This window comes from Cyprinodon tularosa, unplaced genomic scaffold (assembly GCF_016077235.1).
Source record: "Cyprinodon tularosa strain WSP-4 unplaced genomic scaffold, ASM1607723v1 ctg74, whole genome shotgun sequence".
Classification (NCBI taxonomy): Eukaryota; Metazoa; Chordata; class Actinopteri; order Cyprinodontiformes; family Cyprinodontidae; genus Cyprinodon; species Cyprinodon tularosa.
This window is the reverse complement of record NW_024039496.1, coordinates 2,719,762-2,735,793: the sequence shown is the minus strand read 5'-3', so window position 1 is coordinate 2,735,793 and position 16,032 is coordinate 2,719,762. Positions and strand designations below refer to the sequence as shown.

Genomic DNA, 16,032 nt, shown 5'->3' with positions numbered 1-16,032 from the left:
GATTTAGTACTCCATTAAAATATTTTTGCCCATTATTACAATTTTTTTCATATAGTATACTGAGGAGTATACTATATGATTTAGTATATCTCTTGTTTTACTATCAAATCTTGCTCACAGACTTTATTCTCTTATTACTGTAAATCTGGCTGTGGCTCCCAATACATTACTCAGACAATTGCTACAGTGTGTGTGGTGTGGTCCAATTCAGCTGAGCAGTGTAAAAGCAACAGGTTTTGTGCAAATGTTCTTACCATTTCAGTCCAACAAACTTATTTTACTGCATTTTTTTTCTTCTGCTTTAAATGGATAACAAGGGTTTCCATGACAAAATGCATGATTGACTAATAATTCATCCTAATTACAAGTCATATTTGCAGCCCTGCATGAAACCAAAAACAATGTCAGCCAAGGAAATAGATTCCAGGAGGTACTCCCTTCATCTGTGCCAGATTTTTATCCGGGAATGTGAAAGTTGCTGTCAAAAAAAGAAAAGCAGATTTATGTAAACTCTGACAATTTCCTACTGCGGCATTGGTGAAACTTTGCTTGTCTCTTGTAATAAATGAATTAAATTAGACAAGTAATTTTGACATATTTTCTCTAACCTTTCAGGGTGGATCTTAGGAACTTCATATCCTTTGCAACGTCTTCTGGAGCTGTTTATATGGTCACCATCGAAATGGAACAGGACCTGAAATCTAGAAATGGATTGGGAAATTAGGTTTACATGCTGCATTCTGCTAAGTGATGCTGTGTATAACTTTAGCCTCTCTGCTACAAAGAAATTAGAATGTTGTTCAGCAAGCAAGGCCCTTTGTAAAGAACCAAGTCTTCTTTGTCAGTGTTTTTTGGCATGCTTTGTTTTCTAAGAATAAATAAATGCAATCTTTTCCATTTACAAACTGTGAACTAGAGTTCTGCCAAAGATAATTTAACCTCTACCTTTTCTGTGTCTTTGTGCACTTATTTTCTGGAAGTATGACACTAAAGCAACTAAAATGGGTGTCTCCAAGGGGGTTAACAAGGATATGTTGTTTCTTTACTGTCTTAATTTCCACACCTTGTCTTTTAAGTCAGCTACCAGCTTAAGATCTTGATGTCCCTGGCGTTCGCACAGTAAGACCAATGCATCAACCTTCAGGGTCTTTATCTCATCATGCCTCTGGCTTTTAGACCCTCTTGCAGTCCTTTGTCATTTTGATGATACCTTTTTGTCTGCTTAAATCCACGGGTGGCCACCTGATTAAGCCTCCTGTAACATGTTCTTGTTGGTCTAGTAATCCCCACAAGAATGTCCCACTCTCTCCTTTACACTCCTCTTGAATTGGGTATTTTACAAAGGAAAGTAGAGGGGAGTGATAGAGGTTAGGGTGATGAGACAAAATGACAATTTGGAGACACCTCTAAATAGTTCAATGGTGCCATTTTAACATTTAAACATAAGTTCAGTCTTTTAACATTAGACATAACTTTTGTGGGGTTCAGTTTGTCTGTAGAAATGAAATAGGCCAGAAGCGCCTGTATTCTTGAAGGAGCTGCTGGGGTCACATGAGGGTTCCTTCTGGCCATAAAGCTAAAAAGAAAGAAAGCTTTTTTTTTTTTTATTCTACTTCTGTTTAGTTTTTATTAAAAAAATCTATAACTACAAAACAAATCTCTGTAAAAGCAGAGGTTTGCTAGTCAGTAGCCTAGATGTGTGCTATCACAATAACTAGAAAGAAAGACATCTGCAAAGACCCTACAGAAGCAACCGCTTCTGCCCAACAATATTAAACAGGTTATAAGGCCACTCTAAAACCTTATTCAATCTATCAAATGAGAAATAGTGAAAAATCTTATTAAGAAATTGACAAATTAAAAATATTTTTTAATCTCTCTGGTAGACTGGTTGTCCAAGGAAAGTATTTCCAATGTCAGACCATGTGATGCTCCACTACTTCCTGAACTTCAGCAAACTCCTTTGTTTCTTGTCTTTCATTACTGGAAAAACTGATTAATCCAGGCATGTGTGACCTCAGTAACCATGACGAGAGTGACCAGACACACCTGGATTAATCTGTCTATCCAGTAGGAAATAAAGGAGCTGGCTGAAGTTTAGGAGGTAGTGGAGTTGGGCATATAGACAACTAGCAGTTAAACTTTTAAATTAATAATTAGAGAAACAATTAAAATAATTATGGGAGTTTCCTGGAGATAAAATCTTTACTATAAAAAGATTATGGCAGTATGACATACTAGGTTTTTAAAGCTGCATGCAAATTAATCAGTGGACAGCATAAACAAGGTTTGCACTAATGAGACCAACGTAGAGACATTAGACATTAGAAAACATACAGTAATGCACTGCATCGTGTTTGGCAAAAAAACAAAAAAAGGCATTTGTTTTTTTTTTTAGAACTACACAACCTAAACATTTACATTATATAGGTTGGAAATGAGCTATCCTGCATGAAAGATTATTCTTCAAACAAATAACCCCCCCCAAAACAACTACATTATTACTACTGGAATGTTTTGTTTAGAATTGTTTAGAACTACTTAATAAATACATTTCCAAACCTAAAACAGACTTTTATTTCTTTTTAGTAGCATTTTTTTCATTTAACAGTAATGAGTTATGATACAAACAAAATTAAACAAAAAGCCACCAATGTTTAAACAGGCATTTTAATTACAGCCAGGAGCTGCTATTCCTTAGGTGCTGGCTAGATAATGTTGCACAGTTTAGTGAATAAACATGTTTGTAAAATAAATTTGCTGATTTGTTTTTATTACAATTCAACTGGCTAAAATTATATATATTTATTGGTGTAAGCATTATTTTTTAAAAATACAAATATGGTTATCTCTTTCCCAAAACTATTTTATAACTGCTATATGATTGTAATATTCAAAGATGATGTAGGTCTATATAACCCAGTGCCCTGTTTCCAAGGGCGGGCTACATCTATCAACTGCACACGTGCTTCTGCAGCTGAACGTTTAGGAAAAAGCAAACTGCATTGGCAGCCTCAAATTAAGCATTTAGTCACTTGCTTATCATCGTCATTCACTTACTGAGTGCACCTGTAGAATTCCCATCATCCAGAGAAATGACAGGAGTTTTCCTGCCACAGAGCTGCAAGGAGACAGAGCCGTCTTTGTCTCATGCAAGGCTTTTCAGGGCCCTGACTACTCTCCACCTTACAAGGTAATGTCTGAAACAGCTTAGCATCATACAAGCACACTTTCAAAACTAATGATGAAAGCTTACTCATAAAGGTCTATCGACAGGGAATACAAATATGAGAAATGCAATGGCCTCTTTATAGAGTAAATAATTATACCAATTATTATAGTCTTTGGTTTAGATTGTATTTAAAAAATGTCAACTTTTGAAATGTCTAATTTTTACTGGGCTGAACGCGTCTGTCTCTGTGACCTCCTGCTGAGTTGCCTCACAGTGGGCAACACAGTAATTTTTCATGTGGGCAAAACACCTGGAGGTAAAACAGTCATCTGGCTCTTTGAAAGTTCGGGAGAATGTCGTAGAACATACAGTGAACCTTCTTCCTAAAGTGCTAGCCTTGAGTTTTTTTGTAAAAAATGTTAGGCTGTGTTTGTTTACTCTTGTGTCCTTATGACTGTTTTGCAGTTCCTTTGTTTTTCAGTGGCAAAGGATGAAATAGTAATCTTCTGAAAAATACTATCTAGAATTACCCTTCAGGGCATTAACACTGCAGCTTAAATTTTATAATCACTAGTTAAGCCAGGCTACCACGGATTTCTGGGTTACGAGTGCTTTCACTCTTAGATGCCAGGTGTACAGCAGTGTTGGCCTCTGCTTAAGTATATCCTATTAGGCAAGGCACGTTTACTTTAATGTACTGGCGGCCTTTCCAGGGTGTACTCTACCTTTATCTAAATAAGTAAGAAAAAGTATTTTGCAATGGCATAAAGGCAACACAAATAATTACAGAATATTATAAAATTATATTTAAAAAGGCTTGATAAAAAATTAAAGGAAAAGCTGCAATGAAAACATAACTAATTGTGTTTAGAAAGGACAGTCAAAGGCCACTCTATGCAATAATGCTTTTAATGTTGATTTAAAGGGACTTAAGAGTTTCAGCACTTTTACTGTGTGTTAACGTCAGATTAGTAGAGTTTAAGAATTAAAAAAGCTTCCCTTGTTTGGTTCTGGGTATGGAGAGTGTATTTAAGCAGAGATGGGGGGTGTGGAGTCAACAAGTCAACTATGTAATGTATTTGTTCTGCCCTGAACCCACTGAAGCAGGTAAGTCCAATCTGCAAGGGTTAATTCACTGTGCAGATTGGACTCACCTGCTTCAGTGGCTGGGCAGAATGAATATATGACATATAGATGACTTGTTGACTCCAGATCCTCCATTTCTGGATTAAAGCTAGAATAACTGAGGGATCTGTAATGTATCTTAGTGCTAAGCAATTCAGTGATTTATAGACTAAAATCATGTTTTACTGATTACAGTAAGGGGGGAGCAAGAGAAACCAGTTTATAACCGGGTTGATGTGCTTTAATCTCTTAGTTGAGGATGAGGATGTGGGCAGCAGCATTCTGAATCAACTGCAGCTATAAGAGAATCGTAACATGACCATGACAGGACTGCAGTCGTTCCCCCTCCCCCGCTCAATTGGTTAAAAAACAAATGCTAAAGTGTCACCCTGAGAATCAAAATGCATACTAAAGTATGGTAAGGATGCAGTATATCTGTCCACCCCTGCCCTTAAGAAGTTTTCACTATTCCATGGTGTTCTAAATAACTGTGATGCACCCGTAGGTGGAGTAGTCGCTTGGGGGCCCTAACAAAAGTTGTCACTCATACTGAAAATAGGGACGGCACCATTCAAAGCTTCTTTTGTTGTCTGAATAACTTACAAATCCCCAATCACGGCATTCCTGCTTCATTGGTTTTGAAAAGGTAGTGGCAAAGAGTAACCCCCTCTGTTCCAAGATGCTCGTTAAAACTTCCTTCTGATCAACTCAAAGGCCAAGTGGGTTCTCTTATAGCTATTGATGTTAACTGGTTCAATAGATTCAAAGAGGATAGTCATAAAACATTAAGCGTGTGATACTTATAACATTCGGAGGGACACAGTGATCCAAAGCGTCAAACAGCTTTGACTGAAATAATATAAGATTTTCCCATGAATCCGCTCTTAAAGTAGTTCATCATGCATTTAAAGAATATGAATATTTATGACACTCAGAAGGAGGGGTCTTTATTAAATTGTGCTCTGATGTTTGCCATTGTTTTGTTTTGGTTTATTGGGATATTTTGCTTGTAAATTGCTGGTGTTTAAAATAACAGCCAAGATTTTGTATGCAGCCCAAAGATATCAGTAAATGACACGGGTAAACCTTCATGCCTCTGTTTAAAATGGTATTCAGAGAATCGGAGCCGAGAAAACCAAAATGATTCCCCACAACTAACTGATTTTTTCTCATGGCTATTACGACTTCCCCTTGGTGAAAGACCAAAGGATCATCATGTTATCCACAATGTGTTCCTTCATGTTGACTCATCCGATGCTTTGCTTAAATAAGTCACTGTCTCATTGTCTGCTGTGTTAAATCTATAGAGAGAAACATAAAATTTTACCATAGGGAGTACATTTTTAAACATGGATTTCTTGTTTTATTTATGATATTGTCATTTAAGACTACATATTGTTATTAACTCTGCTTTGGTGTTTTGTTTTTCCCATGCATTGTTTTTTGTTGTCTTTGGTTTTTTTTTTGCTGGCATGTTTTTAATGTAGCTAAACCTGTGATACTTTAATTTTATTGCATTGACATGTGTCTGTTTCTTTCTTAGTTCTTTTAAAACACCTTTGCACTGTAAGTAGTTTGTTTTCCACCAAGTTGTTGTTTTTCAAGACCTTGAGGTTAGTCTGCAGTGAAGAGCTTCACATTCTGTATTTCTCTTTATCACAGCAGATACGAATGACTCTAAATGCTGTCTGTAAAAGGCTCACAGTTTTAAATACTTTGACAATAAAATTTCAACTTCATTGTCTGAGATTACTAGCAATCCTAAATTCATATATAGCCCTCTAACTACTGGGAATATTATAAAGCATGACTGAATTGATTCAATTCTGCATTTTTTTTTCATAAAAGCTTTGTGCAAACAAAACGGTGGTAATGATCTTTTTTTCTGTCATTTTTGTTTAATTTAATCCCTTTTGATTCAAGTGGTATCACCAACAGATGATGAGAAGCTGTTTATGCCTTGTTGGTATTTTCTGTATGCCGTGTTGTGAATGGTGTTCTTTATTTCATAGATGGCTTTAAAAAAAAGTAGCATCTAAAAAAGATGACAAGGTATAACATGATGTTGGTTCTTCCAAATGGACAATGATCCTGTAAATATTGTCGAATTTGTTTCAAACTTGCTGAAGTGGCAGTGGCAAGGCCCTGAATTCAGTTCTATAGAAAATTAGTGGGCAAACCTGAAAAGGCTACAAATCTGAATCGGATCAGTTCTGTAAGCAGGACAAGACCAATATTTGACTTACTGTTGAGAAAGTGGTACCTAAAACATTTGACCTAAATAATAATGTTTATAACGCAAAAGCTAAGAAAATATATAGAGAGTACTGAAATTTGAAGTAAATGAAATAAAGCTAGTAGAAATAATTTAGGTGATAATGAATTGATGTAAACAGGGATGATTTATTTTGATCTTAAGGCAGGAAGATAGAAAGAGGATTGGGAATTTTTATACACATTTTCTCTCTAGTTAGGTTTTCTGTAAGAACTGTACAGAAATAGCACTTAGTAAATAGAGAATTGGTTCCATGTGATCTTAAAGATTTTATAGGAATGTAGTGCTTTTATAAAGCAGGCAACTAAATTTATGTATCAGGTAAAATGTAGTTTATTGTTCTTGATAGGTTTAAAATAGCAAAGTGACCTTTGTGCCGGAGGGTTCAATTCTTTATCCGGCCTTATTCAATCTGTATAGATTCTGCTTGAATTTTTTGTTATTGACACAGGAACCTTTTATCATTATGCAATTTTAATATCTGTATATTTTGTAGTCCTAATAACTATCAAATATATTTTGTCAAAATAACTTTAATCAACATTTTAAAAGTCAAATTGAAGATGACATATTCGGTCAAAAAATTTTTTTTTTAAGCTAAAACAGATTCTGCCATTTTATACCATAGATTAGTTTTGGATCCTCTTTACAAAACTTTGAGTTTAAAACTTGAGTTTAAAGTACATTCTAAACCAATTAATATGTTTTTAATTCGAAAGCTGAGAATATTGCTTTCTGTGTCTGTTCTCCAAAGAGATGAATCACAAAGAGACGCCAGCTCTACACAGCACAGGGTTAAAATTTTCCTTTTATTTCTTGAATTCAGTTATGTTATTTTTAATGTGGTTTTTGTTTTAAACTACAGCCTTAAATCGACTGCTGTTTTTGACAGCATATTGTGATGTTAAAAAGAAAACAATCCTTGTTTGATTTTTCTCCCAATGGCATACTTATTATGTTATCCTTTTTAATCTTTTTGAAGCACAATTTTGAATACTAAGATACCGTTATCATTTTTGTCATGATTCCTGGCAATAGTTCTCATCTGCTTCAGTATTCAACATATGTAAGCAACTCTCGGATCAGTCACTAGTACCAGATTATTACAAACCATTGGTGAGTTTTATCCAGCGTTTCTGTAAACATGCCTGCCCACTTAAGTCTGATCTTATTCTGGTTCTCTGTCTAAACCCTATCGAACCTGTCATAATGTGTTTTTGGATCTATAACCTGTTTTCTGTAACCTGACCTAGGATTCTCCCCTAGATTGTCCTTGTATCTTTGATAACCTGTTTTGACTCTGGACCGACTCTCAGATTCCGAACTTTGGTTTGTTCCCTTGGTCATTCTGCCTGTCTCTGCTCTCATGGGTCTGACCCTGTGCATTGCTCTGGACCAACGATTATCTGCCAAAGAAGGATGTCTCACCAGTGACGTCATACACCAAACGACATCTTCAGAAACTCTCAGAGTTTGTTCTCAAACACAGAGAAGAAGTTCCGGTTGCTGACTGGTGTATCCCTCCTGACCTGGGACAGCTTCACATTCGAATAAATTTTGTTCCGTTTGAATTCTTGGTGTTCCGTTTTTTTGCTCATTGCATTTGTTTTTTCTTTTATATTTAGAAAAATATATATAATGTAAAGATGTATCATTCATCATATGATATACAGTAGATTCATTACATTGCCAAGGGTTTTGGGTATAGATAGACCAGCTTGCAAAGAGTTCTGACTCAATCCTAATAGAACACCTTTGAGATGTTTTAGAGGAGACAATATTTCTTGGTTTCTTATCTATGAACACATCACTAAACCTTGTGAAAGATGTTAACAGAATATTTGCTGAGGGTCCATTCCTATAGCATTGCTATCATTTCTCATTTAACCTTTAACTTAAATGCAGGGATCAGCTGTTGTGTCTGGACCTCCTCACTTGACTTCAGAGGATCAAAGTTCATGTCCGACCAAAGGTGGTTTCATTTTCCCACATAAACAGGGAGCTTACTCACAAAAACACACCCCACAAAGTCATTTCCCCCAGACCCCAGGAAATCACAGCAAGCTGTTTCTTCTCTATCTGTGTCACCACTTTGGGTTTTGTTTGACATTTCAATTATACAACTTTTTACACGCCTTTATTTAATAATTTGCCTCTCCTCTGGCACAGCTCTGAAGAGTAATTTAGTAATCTTGATATGTGCCAGTTGGTTGTCTTCTGTGTATTTATACCGGAACAAACATATGGAGTAACTGCAGGTTTTTTTCTTTGCTCTGATCTGGGAGATCCAACCTGAATTTTATCAGGGAGGGAAAAAAGGAGAGTACAGCTATTGCTTTTAACAGTTCTGTTCTCCAAAGCACATCCTCTTTAAGTTTAAAAAGTTAAATGTCCCTTTTATCTTGTCAGTGGTGGCATGGGGCCGGAGGTAGATCACCTTAATAGGTCATGTGATACATGGGTCAACTTGGGGTCTGCACAGCAGATCACCAGGATCAAACACTCTTTCACTAGGTCTTTGACTACGTGATTTATTGCTGCTTCAAGGCAACAAGACTTCCCTGATTACACATACAGCTGAAATGTTTTACACAATGACTTACAGCTTCTTTACTAAAAGCTAATCCTTGTGGTGTATTTTTTCCACTTAAAATGTACTTGGAAAATCAAATCAAAACAAAAATAAGAAATAATAAGTGAGTTTGTTACTTCTTAATTCAGTTTTGGGCAGAAATATGTGAATTTAATTATATGATGTAACATATTTCATAACATAAACTGATATCATAATGTGGCAGAAGAATTAAAGATGGGAACTGAAGTTCTTCTAGTGTATTGAATCACTTGAATCAATTCTTTGAAATTGTTCATTCATCGTCCAATTAATGCAGCTACACTTTTGGTTAAGATAGGCAATAAGCATGCCTTTAGTGACACTGGGTGAGCTGATCATAGGACTTTAACATCCTTATATCTTCCTTTACAGTGGAAATGGGTAATAAAGATTAGACATGCTTCTCAGGCTCTCACCTTATTTTGTGGTTCTGGCAAAAGGATGTGAGTAAGCTAAGATTGAAAAAAGAAAAAATACAGTTCTACAACATTTAGCTAAAAAAAATCTATAGTTAAAAAAAATCAACTTCAGATCATGTTGAAAAATCCTCTTCAAAAGTTACAGTATTATCTATTCTAGATTCATGGATTGTTTTTTATTGTCTATCCCACATTTGCTAGTAAGTGTTCTGAATTCATGAACCTAGTATTTAATAAAAAAGAATAGAAAGAGATGACTGTGACTGACTGGATGTGATCTCTTCGTCCTCTGACATGGGAGAGGGCTTGGAGCTCGTCTGCCTGGCTGTGTTTCCTGGACAGGGCTGCCTGTGGAGCTGGTTGACAAGTTACTTTGTATGTCTGATTCTTTCTGTACGTCTGCTTTTGTCTCCTTGAACCCCTATTGGACTTGGCAGATGGCCGCTTACACTGAGCCTGGTTCTGCAGGAGGTTTCTTTCTGTTAAAAGAGAGTTTTTCCTCTCAACTGTCGCTATAAACGTGTTTGGTGTGAGGGATTGCCTTCGAGTCAATGAGTCAATGCAATCAACTGGTTTTCCTTAGACAGAAAACTTTTAATCAATTTGACTGTGTGGTCTGGTTGAATTGCCTCTTTAAAGTACCTTGAGATGACATGTACAGTATTATGAATTGGTGCAATATAAATAAACTGAATTGCATTGAGTTTAATATATAAATAAATAGATAAATGCAGCTAGTTTCAGTTCGAGCTCAGAAACTGTTTCTGAGCCCAGTGGTCTTAGTCTTAGTGCTCCTCAGCTGCCTGCCTGAGGGGAGAGGCTGGAACAGTCTGTGCACAGGATGGTTGGAGTCCTTTATGATGCACGTCCCCCAGTGACATGATGTGTAGAAGTCTGAGGTGGAGGGAAGGTTGCTTCCTACAGCCCTCTGTGCAGTCTTAACCTCTGTGCAGGCAGAGCCACCCTCTCAGTAGCAGGGCAGCTGTCGTGCCACATGGGTTCTCTTTGTTTATATTTTCCTGTTCCATGTATTTGGGTTTTTATTGTTTATAAAGTGACCTTGAGTGTCTCGAAAGGTGCTGTTAGATAAAATTTACTATTTTTTGTATTTTTTTAGTATTTTTCAGAAAACTTTCCACAGGTCTGAGCTTCGGGGTTCAGCACTTCGGAGCTTCCTGAGGAAGTAGCGATGCTGATGCGTTTTCTTGACTAGGCAGGAAGTGTTGACACTCCAGGTGAGGTCAAACACACATCACCTCCAGAGCTGCTCCTCACAGCTACAGGGGATAAAGCCCTGAAACCCACCACACTCTCTGTTAAGCCCCATTTACACTACCCTTCTGAAAACCAATCTGTGCCAAGTTCGGACCGAGCTTGGGTCAGTTAACCGTGCTCAGCTTGGTTCCTTACGACCGTTTACACATCACTCGCATGGTTCCTTGACTTGTAGTGCCGATCGACAGCACTACTGCTCTGTAGAGGGAATCAAGCAAATCAACATTGCAGTGCCTCTAACATTCAGGAAATTTGGTTATAGTTGTGATATTTCTTTTTTTTTTCCGGAGTCATGTGAAGAAGGCAGCCTTTGGTGAATTTACTTGACAGTTGCCTTTTGGGAAGTGGATACAACAAACGATAGTCTGATCAGGGCTTACAGACGCAGGAAACAAAGACAGACATTCAGGTTCATCACGCTGTTAAGCAGAATCATCACTGGAAATCGTGTGGCATAGTAGGGGAGCTAGTATCTTTTATTAATATCTGAAATTTCATGATTATGGAGGCGGACTGTAAGGAGATGACGTGGTCTGCTCATGGGCTCTTTCTTTTCAGTTAACCGAGCCAGAACTGAACTGCCCTGAGCCCTACTGATGAACTACTACCAGTTTACTGCGATTCAGTTGTGTCTGGCGTTGCCCGATTTGGTTATGCATGCCATTTACACTCAACAGTAATCTCTGTTACCGTGCTCAGACCGATCTCGGCACAGTTTCAAAAAGGTAGTGTAAATGGGTCTTTAGTACTCTTCATCTTCTTGCAAAGGATATGGTCTGCAACATTGAACCAGGTGTTTAACTTTCTGTCAGTATTTGAACTCATCATATGTAACCTTCAATATATGACAGCTGGAGTGTCTTGCTAAGCAGCCATATATTAGCAGAATAAACATAAGAGAAATCAACTCGCACCCCTAGGGTGAGCCATTGCTGAGGGTGATGAAGTAGGGGACACTGTGGTGGATCCTGACAAAGGAATGTTGGTCTGGATATCCAAGACCAAATTCCTACGAGTGAGAGAGAAGAGAGCTTCCATACCAAGCTCTGTGGGATGATGGTGTTGAAGGTCGAGGAAGAATTACAGGAAGAACAGATGGATGTAAATATTTCTGCTCTACATATGGGTGAAACCTGTATGGACCACCGATTAGACAACATCAGCGGTGGATGGGTCCCCCTGTTGGCCTACTGATGGGTGTCCACAGTGACTTTGATATAGTCCTTGATGTGGCTCATGACTATCCTCTGTGAGGACTTCATTACCACTGATGTTAAGGTTGTAGGTTAGTAGTTATTCAGACCTGTCACTGTGGAGCACTTGGTAAAAGGGACAACAATGGTGGTCTTTAGGCAGGTTGGAATAGATGCCAATGGCAATGAAGTGTTAAAAACCTCAGACAGCTGATCGGCCATAAGTATCTACCCTGGAATGTTGCTGGAACCTGAAGCATTACGGAGGTTGATTCCATGGTGGGTCTTCCTCACATCTGTCGTGCTCCACCTAAAGACCATATCACCAGAGGTTATATAGGTCTGGTGCTGATAGGGGTGTTGGGATCCTCAAACAGGGCATAAAACCTGTTGAGTGCACCTGTCAATAAGGGATTTCTTGGATAATTCTGATCTTTGATGTTGTAGCCTATAATGCATTAAATGTGCTTTTATGCGATGATGTACTTGTGACCCTGTGAAGTGACCATGATTTTTGCCTTTGGAAAGAAAAATAAGCAGTTCTGACCAAATGATCCTCAATTAAATTAGAATGTACTACAGTGTTTTTGCCTTTATTTTCCAATATTGTATTTGCAGAATAGAAAAATCTCAACTAGAAATCATCCTTTGTTGCATATCAGTAGAGAGCTATTGTCTTACAACACAAAACTCCTGATTGAATTAAGGCTAGTGCCTCTCTTTTTGAGTTTGAGTATTTTCTTGTCAGGTATTTGGCCTTCTAAAATCACAAGAAAAACGTACATGTTTGGTTAATGGAAAACTGAATTTCTGGTGAGTGGACGCAAGCATGTTTGTCTAACCTATATAATTATGATGATTTGTTATCAGTGAAGATTCTTGCATGACTTCTGTTCTTGGTTTGTCTCTCATGTTGTACCACCCAAGCCTATCAAAATGCAATAAACCATTGAAGTTATATGGTGGAATAAAAAATAAATAAATTTGATCCAATTAAATTCATTAATACATACCCGAAAGGGAAACTAGTGCAGGTAAATTAAATCAATAAAAATTTTCTAAATTCCAGTAAATATGTTTTTTTTTTAAACCATTGAAGGGTTTGCAGAGTTTAATTCACCTAATATGCCAATTGCTGCAAAGTGGCAAAGTCTTCCTGCATGGAATTTGTATGTTCTCCCTGCGGGTACACGATTACTTGGTTAATGAATTAAACTCTAGATTGCCATCGTGTTTGTGTTTGCATGGTTGTCTGTTGGCTATGTTGCCCAGCAATAAGCTGACAACATGCCTAGAGTGAACCCTGCATTTTGCCCATAGATTGCTGGACATAAGCACCAGCCCCAGTGTAGCTTCACTGATATGAAGGAAAAGATGGATGGATTGCCTTCAATTTTCAGAAGGTGTTTCATCATGAAGCAAACAACAAATTAAGAAAAATACAGAAAACCCTAACATGGGTGTGTTCACCCCCTGCCAAAGCCAGTAGTTTGTGTGGCTACTTTTGTGATATTAAGATTTCCTGCAACAATTGGGATTTTTGCGCATTCCTCAAAGCATCGTTTGATTGTTTTTTGCTTGAGAAAAGCTATCTTAAAATCTAAGTAAATTTTTTCAATCCAAACATAACTTTGTGTAGGAGATTACAACACATAAAAAAATATGACTTGTGAAGTAATGAGTAAAAAGGAGTAAATGGAATTATAAGATACTAAGGTGTTTATTTTAAAACAAAAATTGCCATGTAAAAAAAAAATTCTGAGCACAATAAAGAGTCAAAGAAATGGAATTTAAAATGAATTAAGCAAAAATAAAAAAATTAAGCAATTTCAATGTTATCACAATGTAAATCCGTTTTCAGGCACAACTTCATTGTCGGCTGGGCAAACAATGCATTTTGAATTAATATTTGGCATCCAGGGCGAAGTGCCATCGTAAATATGGTGAATGCATGGATTTTGGGGAAGTTGAAAATCTGAATTTCTCTGTTAACTGGGAGCTTTTTAACCAGTCAGGGACTGGTTTTAAGTGTGATTTGGGACTAAGAAGCACAGGTAAGAACAAACTTTTTTTCACTCAAAAACTCACTAAAGTTGGTTGAATTCTAATGTTTAATTTTTCAGGCTATTCTGCCACTAGCCCTATTTCTATAGGGTTTAGGGTTTAGTATGGTCCTATAAATAGGAACTCCTGCCTTTGTTATGGAACTCTGTAACTCCTTCAGATTCAGTCTCTGTGATAATTATCTGATTAATGCCCCTCTTGCCCGATCGGTCAGTTATTGCAGGTTTGTTGTGGTACAATGTGTTTCCTGTTTTAGATAGGTGGTTCTGATGGTGCTTTGGGTGGTACAATATCAATATCTTTATATAACCACACCTTGATTTATTAACTACTTGGTTCATGATTAATGATTACATTTTTTTTATTGTAAAATGTCCCAAATATTAACCGTGACATTTGCAACACATTTAGTCAACTGAACTTACTCACACTTCTTACATCTCCACATCTCATTGGCACATTATCACAGATTTATTAGACAGTGGGTTGTCAGACAGGACAACCCACTTTGGAAAAGTCTTTCACAGAGTTTCCAATGATTCACTTGTTTGTTAAACAAGATGTTACCCATCTTAGCCGATTGGTTTGGCTCATAAATAGTCTTCATTGCCTTGTTTTTCATGCATCACATCGATTGTTGCACTAATGTAAATAAAATCTGATTTATCTCTCGGATGGCAGAATCAGCAGTGGCCCTGTGGTTAGGATAAAAACTATCAGGATTGTGGCATTTGCAAAACGTCCACCCCACCCTCTTTACATGTATGACTGCTCAGATTTCCAAAATCACTGAAATATATGAAAAATACTGTGATCCTGTTAGACAATTTAAGTGTGCAATATTTAATTTGTTCATTCCATGTTTCTTGGATGACTGTAGTGAAGGGCGATAACTCCATAAACTAAGAAAGTGCGCACTTTGCAATACTTTACTAATTCTCACTTCTAACACTGCAGAGGATCCGTTTGTGCCACTGAAGTTTGGCTGGGTGAGAATCGGCTTCCTCTCCTCCACATGGTCAATTGGTGACTTTTCCCTCCTCCTCAAGGTGTCTCATTCAATTTACATGGACTCCTCCTCTTTGACGAAATAACGGCGTGGCTTAGTCAAAAGTTTTGCCAACACTTCACGGGATTCTGCCACTGCCCTCAGATCCAAGAGAACGCTATTTGGACCGCGCATCATCCAGAGAGAGGAGTCCGACTTACCGGGAAGGGAAAAAAAGTTCTGCTGCCTCAATTTGGAGTGGACCTGTCCAGGCACTGCTTTACGCACGCATGTGGCACGTTGGGATAAGCTGCAACTAGGGATATAGTTTATTTAAAATAAATAAATTATTTTCTTTAATGGAATAAAACCAATTCAAACGTAAGTATGTCCTTTTTTTTTCTAAATTTAGACTCTCATTGAAACAGTGTGAAACATGCCTGCACATCATATCTACTTTTGGCTGCTTTTCTGAACATGTAGCACTTTGTTGTAATAATACAGTCCTGATAAAAGCAAATCAGAACATTTAAGTCATCTTATCAGTTTACAAATGTACACAATGATGCCTGCTGTCTTTAGATAAGGTCTCTGTCCCGCTGCTGCTTAAGGACAGCATATTTTGAATATCAGATCATCCAGTTTCAGGGTTTCTCTTTTTTATGAGGACATGTGCTTATCTTTTCTGTTTAACATTAAAGTAGCTATTGTCATGTAAATTTACATTGCACACTAACAATCAGTTCCTCAGTAAATTATGTTGGCAGTAGTGAGCTTATCTTTCTCAGTGAGGGGCCACAGGCTCCAAAGATCTGTAAACAAATGAAACTTTTATCTGGTACTATTGTTTAATAAATTATATTAATAAACAATTCTATTTTTTCTTCTCAAATAGAAACTAAATTAG

General features: G+C 37.2%; 2 protein-coding genes across 2 annotated transcripts in view; both read left to right on the top strand.

The window, feature by feature from the left end:
* LOC119773039 (DNA repair protein XRCC4-like) overlaps positions 1–3,107 on the top strand; it is a 32,950-nt gene extending 29,843 nt beyond the window's left edge. The window contains exon 8 of the mRNA XM_038269834.1: positions 616–3,107. The gene's annotated coding sequence lies outside the window, so the exon portion shown is untranslated. The remainder of the gene's footprint in view (positions 1–615) is intronic.
* A 12,194-nt stretch (positions 3,108–15,301) lies between these two features.
* The window catches only part of LOC119773048 (versican core protein-like), a 34,867-nt gene continuing 34,136 nt past the window's right edge, over positions 15,302–16,032 (top strand). Inside the window, exon 1 of the mRNA XM_038269866.1 lies at positions 15,302–15,506. The gene's annotated coding sequence lies outside the window, so the exon portion shown is untranslated. The remainder of the gene's footprint in view (positions 15,507–16,032) is intronic.